Here is a 7,500-nt window from a genome sequence, read left to right on the forward strand (position 1 = left end):
TGCTTAGCGCTTTCTTTGATCACAAAATCTATAGCAAATTGCAAAAAATAACTTTCGCCTTTCCGAATAAAACCATTGATTGTCTCTAGTTTCCCCCAGATAGATCAATTTCTATAAAACAGCCTTGGCACTTGCGGTTTCCCCCCCTTTATTAGGGTGTTTGTTTACCAACAGCGTAATGGTTAATGATTGCTGATCTCGATTGAAATGCAGTCGAATACAAGTCCGGTCGCAGACTCTTCGCCCCCCCCCTCTTTTTTTTTTTTTTTTTTTTTTTTTACAGATATGTATGGATTATATGGGAAGGTGGGTGTACAGTAACATAATGGGTTATACTGTATATGTAACAAGTTGATACCTCAAACCCGTAACCTCACATTAAATCATCTGCCATGACACAAGAAACGCGTATATAAGAGCATTTAAGTTTGTAAATCAGGTAAGCGGATCTTTATAACTCCTGTCAATCTGCCGAAAGATTAGCAGATCATGGAGGTCTAGCTTTGCCGCGCCACGTGGACATCGGCAACCAAGTTAAGGAGATATTGCTCATCTAGACGAAAACTTGAATTATAGCACAGTTAATCTGCTTTTAATAACTTAAGCTACTTCAAAACCTTTGATTTCCAAGATACCTTCCATAAAAAAAAGCCTAAAATCTCTTCACTTGACATGGGGGGGGGGGGGGGGGGGGGGATGAATTACGAGATTAAGATAAGAGTTCAGTACAAGGTGCTACCCGTCATCCACGAGGACCGCACATTGTTTTAATTAGCTTTACACATCCTTCCACTCAGGTTATAATACTATTCGAATTAATCTTTATCATCCGATATATTTCAAAGACAGGTGCACAGAGCAAGAGAAAGACGGTGGCAGGATACAGCTTCCACAGATCAAAACATTTCCAATAATGTAGCCGCCGATCTTGTCCGCAACACTTCTACGACTCTGCAGAAGGAAACGATACTATTGTCATTTAATTATATAAAAGGTCTTCCTAGTTTAAAAGCAATCACTTGCAAATATTATATGGCAAATATTATATGACAAATTAAAAACAAAACAAAACTAAAAACACCGAGTCTTACCTTCTTTATTCGCCGACTAGACCACAACACAAATCGTCTCTGAAAGGGATTAAAAATTAGAAATAAAAACCCCAAACTATAAAACTTTTGAATGATCTAACATTTATCAGGAATCCAATCTTCTCCACAGCCAAGGTAAAACCAGCTCAGAGTGTGTAACAACATTAAATCATCATGTTTATTCAAACTAAAAACAAGTAACTAGGCTTCTATTTTGTTTTCTTAGGTTTTGCAAAGTAGTATCAGTTTCTTCAAGAAAAGCCATTCCAGTTAACGAGCTCAAATTCGCAGATATAAAAACAAACTTACCTTTACATTATTCGAAAAGAATCCTTAATATGGTTCCATTTTTATCCTGTGGGATCATGCAGACAGTAATTAGTCCAGTCCCAGCGTGAATCTGTCATAATTCAAATAATTAAGACTAAAATCAGTTTAAGACTTTCGAACATATAACAAAAGAAGTACTTTTGTTATTCTGAGAGTGTGTAACAAACCATCATATGAACATGTACACTTCATTGCAATTATAATGTTACAAACTTACCGAAAATTCCCCCAGGTGAAAATAGTTTCTTCGCTACCGATCTTGCCTAGAAAAGAAAATAATAATGTCACTTCCTAGACAGCAATAACCGATCATTATGATTTAATTAAATGATGCAAAATAAGTGGTCAGTCTGATTAAAACTACTGATCAATGTTATTTCTAGATAAGAGGATTGATTGGATTTTTCAGGTCCAGAAAACCTAGACAATTACCCACTATAAATCTTTACTAAAACTGAGAAAAAAAAAAGAAAAATGTTTTAAGAGAATATCAATGTCTTGACTCCTTGGGCGTTAATGCAAATTTACAGGAGATTACAGCAAAGATAGCTAGAAAAGGCCTGACCTAGACAATGGTAAACATACGAGAGAATCACCCCCCCCCCCCCCACCCCATTTCCGCTAATCCTGCAAAACCCATTGTTCCTTTTAGTCATCGGCAACTCCCCATTCCCTGTTTAATGGCTTAGTTTTCAATGGTACGGGTTCCTCTTGCCACTACTACTCGAGAGGAGTTGATTTGTAGTGCAAGAACACATTTAATAGAAGTATAAATTCTAAAATAGGCCTTCAATACTTGGTGACTCGACCGAGTGCGAAGAACAAAATATAGCTTGCTTTTAAGACTAAGTAATTTGGTTTAAGTGTGGTAAAACCAACAAGTTTTAAGTGTCGAGGTCTGTTGATTTTCTTCAAAACTATTCTGTACGTTTGTTTCTTGTTGTCACTGTCAGTAACAATTACTGCCAAGTTGACGTTAAGACTTTTTGCTCTTGCACCCCATCAGACCATACAATCAGAATTCAACTATATGGTAACAAAGAGTGCACAGTAGTTCTGAAACTACCCCATTGATTTTTCTTACTGAAAGAAGATTTTCAAACCTACCTCCGAATTATTTAATTGAAGTCCAAAGTGCACATGGGTTATGTGGGCGGAGGTCGCACTGCGTAATGTGTTCTGGCTCCATATTTAGTTGCCCTCGTGCAGTGTACAGGCGGTTTGACGATGACCATAGCCATAGCCGTTCCTGAAATATATAAAACGGATGATGAACCCTGTTTACCGTTTTGCAAATCAACTACCTTATTCTGCAAGATTAAAATTTGAGGAGAAACTCAAAAGTTGCTGTAACCAGGCTGTAATTCCATTATTAGAATCTGCTTCAAACTGAAAGGATTGTTGCCATCAAATCTTCAGCAGAGGTCAGGTCATAAGCGGGGAAGGAATGGAGGGGGGGGGGGGGGACCTAACAATATAAAAAGGTCACGGAATATGCGATTTAAAACAAATTGAATGGTCACAAGTAAATTACTAATCAATCCCGAAGAGGCTTTTAAAATCATTTATAGGAGCACAAAAATGTTACTCTGAATGTAATATTGCTGCTAGCCTATAGACATGCAACTTCAACATTTCAAAGTTTTTCTATGGCACCGTATCTGCCACACATTCGGTACGAGGAAGTGCATGGAAACGAAGGTGCTGCAGAAACTTGGGGATGAAGATAAACAAAGGTTTGAGTTTTAAGACCTGTGCTGGGGTGTGCATGATCTAATAAAAGCTCACTTATCGGAAAGGTTACTAATATCCACTGGAACATTTACAGGTTACTGTTACCTTCAAAACCTATTACCACATGCTGCAGTATTTGCAACAACTGCAGTCATACATACCTTATTTGTCATCCGAAGTCCATGACGCAGCGAATCACCCACGATCCAAACCGATCTCTCACACTCAGCAATTCATATTCAATACTGTGGCTTCTTCCCGAAGTTTCCTGAAATGAAACATTTATTAGTCTCGGTGACAATCGTCGAAGTATCTTAATATAACCTAGAATACATCAGTTTAGATGCACTTTAAAAAATTACAGTATTCCTTCTTAATCTTAGAAGGCACAGGTAGGCAACGTAGAAGTTAAAGCGAACCTGCCGCATTCTGTAGCAAAAGTTAAATTTACTCGGGGGGGGGGGGGGGGGGAGGTATCTTAAGATTATCTAAGGCACATGAACGAGGTGGCCGAGGCTGAAGTGGGGGATGGTTGGCAATGGGGCACAGTCTTTCCAAATGTTTATTAAAATAAAATAAAAATAAGTGGATTTCATACACCTGACGAAATATTAAACCGACCACCTTCAGTTTTGAAAAACTAATCTAAATCTTACATGTTAGCAGTTCTTAAAAAAAATAATAATAATAATCTAATCCGTTGCACATCTTTCGTATACTGCGTACTGAAAATTACGTAACGTTCCTTCAAAACCAAAGTTAAGGCAAGAGATAAAGACGAAAGCTATTAATACACTGCAACGGCTCAGGGACTGGCGGACAGCATCGCATCACAGCTTATAAAGCCGTATTTTTAAAGAAAAATTCTGCTGGCTTCGTAAGAATCGATGGGGGAGTGGCACGAATAAGAAAACAAATATAAAGGTCTCTAGGTCAGGAGCTTAAAGAACTACAGCGTTTTCTATCTCAGGATTAGACAGTTAAAGGAATGTTTGCCAAAGATTCGCGTATTGAGGAAGATACAAATTTTAAAAAATGTCAATTTGAAGTGGTTCTGTAGTCGGCAAGAGTAGACAACTTCACCCATTTCAAAAGTTTTTCTATAGCACCCTATCTGCCACACATTCGGTACGAGGAAGTGCATGGAAACGAAGGTGCAAAACGACAAAGGAGGGGAAATGAAGATGCAAGGATAAAAGAAAATGGCAACAGGATGAAAAAAAAAAAAAAAAAAAAACATTACCTATCAAATATAAAAGAAGGTTATATAGCGTTCCTTTTGTCAAAATCGTTGCAGCTATTTACAAGCATGCGTTAGTGTTTTGCGTAATTACTTATTCGTTTGGTTACTTTGAAAACTATCGAGCAAACTGTACAGTCTCTTGACATTAAACAGTAATTAAATATCTTGCAATTCTCATATACACCTTCAAAAGTATTCTTTCACCAGCACGCAGTGCACACAGACCAAATTTATGTCCCAAAACTAACAACCCCAAAATATATGAAGTCCTCGCGAAAAGGAGAGGGGAAGCCGAAGGGATGGGGGAGGGGGGGGGAGTGGGCGGGCGGGCGGGAGTGGGCGGCATGCGGACATCAAGCTATAAATACAAGCCAAGGTGGCCAAGGGACAGTCAGGCCGCTCGGGGAATTTACTGTAGTGCCAAGTTGCGAGTTATCTATTTCAATCCTTATTCGGATATTAATTGCAAAACCCGTTTCCTATGTTTGGGAAATAAATTTGTTTTCACAGTGAAGAGGATACATCTATAATATAATTTAAATTATCTGTTGAATGGAGTCGCCACAATAATAACCGCTAATCTACCTTACGTCAAATGATGGATAAGAACATTTATCAAAATCAAAACACAAACAACACTGGCTATAACGGAAGACTTACCGCATGGCAGGACAGCATTACAGCGCACACAAGCAGCCGGAGGAACGATTAACAGGCCTCGCGGTCGTCGAGGAGTAACTGAGGCCCGGTCAGGGAACGAGCCTCTGACATCACCTCGTTACCGCTCCCTGTGTCGCATTCGGCTCAGTTTAATAACCTCGCTCAACAGAACTGGCTATTTCGGTTGAATATTGGTGTTGAGGTGTGTTTTTGTCACGGAATATGCGTTAGATACTCTGTTCTATCACCCGAGGAGGAAATCAATATGATTCAGCGACTATGCGAGCTGCGCGGTGCCATGTGCGGGCCTCCCTCTCCCCCCTCCCCTTCCGTTCTCCCTCCCTCCTCCCTCTCCCTCAGTCCCATCCCACCATCCCCCTCTCCCACCACCTGTCAGCCCCACTTCTCTCCTCCCCCACCTCCCCTCCCCTCAGTTACGCCTATCCCCTCCTCCCTCCCCTCCTTCCAGGGCGTAGGCAAAATGTCCCGATCCTTCCCACCGACACCCGATCTTTTCCAACGAGTAGCCAAGCAATCACTCAAGTTTAAACATTAAATTAGCACCTATTCCACCAAAAGACCCGCGTCTCTAAGCAAGAAACTCCCTCCACGTGCGCGAACGCAATCTCAGACATATCGTATTCCGGCAACTCGAGTTTCGCCGCGTGGGAAGCGTCCGTAACCAGAAAAATCTGGATACGTTTCAGTCTGGGTATTAACCGCGAGATTTCATAGCGCTTTCTGCGGGTGAGAAGCACGTGGTTTCTCCTAACCGTCGCTATAAGCTTAATAGACGGTTCGGTGATTCATGTTGTGGTGGGATAGTGGGGATTTGTATATGAAGCATGATATATGCAGTATAACATGCAACACCATAATCCACACCATCATTCTCTCTCTCTCTCTCTCTCTCTCTCTCTCTCTCTCTCTCTCTCTCTCTCTCTCTCTCTCTCTCTCTCTCTCTCTCTCTCTCTCTCTCTCTCTCTCTTCTCTTCTCTCTCTCTCTCTCTTCTCTCACTTCTTCTCTCTCCTCTCTCTCTCATCCTTCCTCTCTCTCTCTCTTCTCTCTCTCTCTTCTCTCTCTCTCATTCTTCTCTCTCTGTCTCTCTCTTCTCTCTCTCTCTCTCTCTCTCTCTCTCTCTCTCTCTCTCTCCTCTCTCTCTCTCTCTCTTCTCTCTCTCTCTCTCTTCCTTCTCTCTCTCTCTCTCTGTTGCATCTGTCGTTCTCTCTTCTTCTTCTCGTCTTTTCTCCTCATTCTCTTTACTCGTACTGTCGTCGTCTTTTTCTCTCTCTCACTCTTTGCTCGTGGTCTCTCTTGATCGTTATTCCTCTTATCTCTCTCCGCTGCTTCTCACTTTTATTTGCACTGACTCTCCTCTAGTGTTATCGCTTCGGACTCTACTTCGCATTGCTCTCGCTCTCTTTCTTGCCCTTCTCTGCTCTCTCTCCCTTCTCGTAGCCCTCTCCTGCGAGCTCTACGTGTTCCCCGCCTCTGCCAACGCTGTCTCGCTCTCTCATTTCTGTGCGTTCACTATTCTTTACATCGTATGGTCTTCTACATAGTATCTCTCTGACATTCTCTCATCTTCTCTCTTTCTGTTCTGTCTTAAGTGTGTGGTGTGTGTGGTGCTGTTGGCCACACACAATACACAACATGATCATACATACATACAAATGCATATTAAATATCATGAATATGGATAACTAACACAAATCACAACACCACATCACATATTACAACACATACAAACATATATATATATTATTAACAAAACTATATTACATATAATCAAATAATATACATACATTATATATATATATATACACACACAAGTTCCACAACATACCTGACCCAGACACATCACTATTTATATTATATATTTGGATATATATGATATGATATATTCGTAGTATCTTGCTGTAAGTGATGTTACAGAATAGACAGGAAAGATTGATAAACTTTTTGTACTTGGTACGAGGTGGGATAGCTCTTTAATTTATCATATATTGTTGTTTATCTGAGTAGGTGATGTTGATTATATTTATACACAAGCGATTACTGCACTGTTGGTATATGCTTGGGTCCTTTCATTTGATTTGTATGGAGTGTTTAATATTTAGAATCGATTATGAATAGTACATAATCTAGGCATATTGTTAAAAATCCTTAATTGTGTGTGAAATAAATACAGAGATCTCCTTACAGGTACTTTTTCTTTTCTTGCTATCTAGAAGGGTATGAAATTCTGTATCCCAATGCTCAAACTTCAGGATGTATTGCACGCGGAATTTCTACTCTTCACTGACTGTGCTAGTTTTTTACACAATCTCGTTCGAGGTATAGCCCAGTTTATTCTTAATAAGGTTCGATTGTTAATCGAGCGCTTTAAGAGATCTTATGAATTCGAGAGAGTTATACAAGAAACTATTCGTTAAGCGACT

At 40.0% G+C, this 7,500-nt stretch overlaps 1 long non-coding RNA gene across 3 annotated transcripts; it reads right to left on the minus strand.

Moving 5' to 3' along the window:
* Positions 1-818: 818 nt before the first annotated feature.
* Positions 819-5,353, minus strand: LOC125044322. 3 transcript variants are annotated; one of them, XR_007116469.1, is made up of 7 exons: positions 5,059-5,353; positions 3,317-3,423; positions 2,529-2,670; positions 1,639-1,684; positions 1,401-1,491; positions 1,092-1,130; positions 819-951 (listed from the first exon to the last, which is right to left on the minus strand). It is a non-coding gene; the product is annotated as an uncharacterized LOC125044322 (long non-coding RNA). The 3 variants fall into 3 exon arrangements; XR_007116471.1 differs by lacking the exon at positions 5,059-5,353 and adding an exon at positions 4,583-4,612; XR_007116470.1 differs by lacking the exon at positions 5,059-5,353 and adding an exon at positions 3,518-3,558.
* Positions 5,354-7,500: the final 2,147 nt, after the last annotated feature.

The sequence above is a fragment of the Penaeus chinensis genome, chromosome 35, assembly GCF_019202785.1.
Source record: "Penaeus chinensis breed Huanghai No. 1 chromosome 35, ASM1920278v2, whole genome shotgun sequence".
In the NCBI taxonomy this organism is placed as follows: domain Eukaryota; kingdom Metazoa; phylum Arthropoda; class Malacostraca; order Decapoda; family Penaeidae; genus Penaeus; species Penaeus chinensis.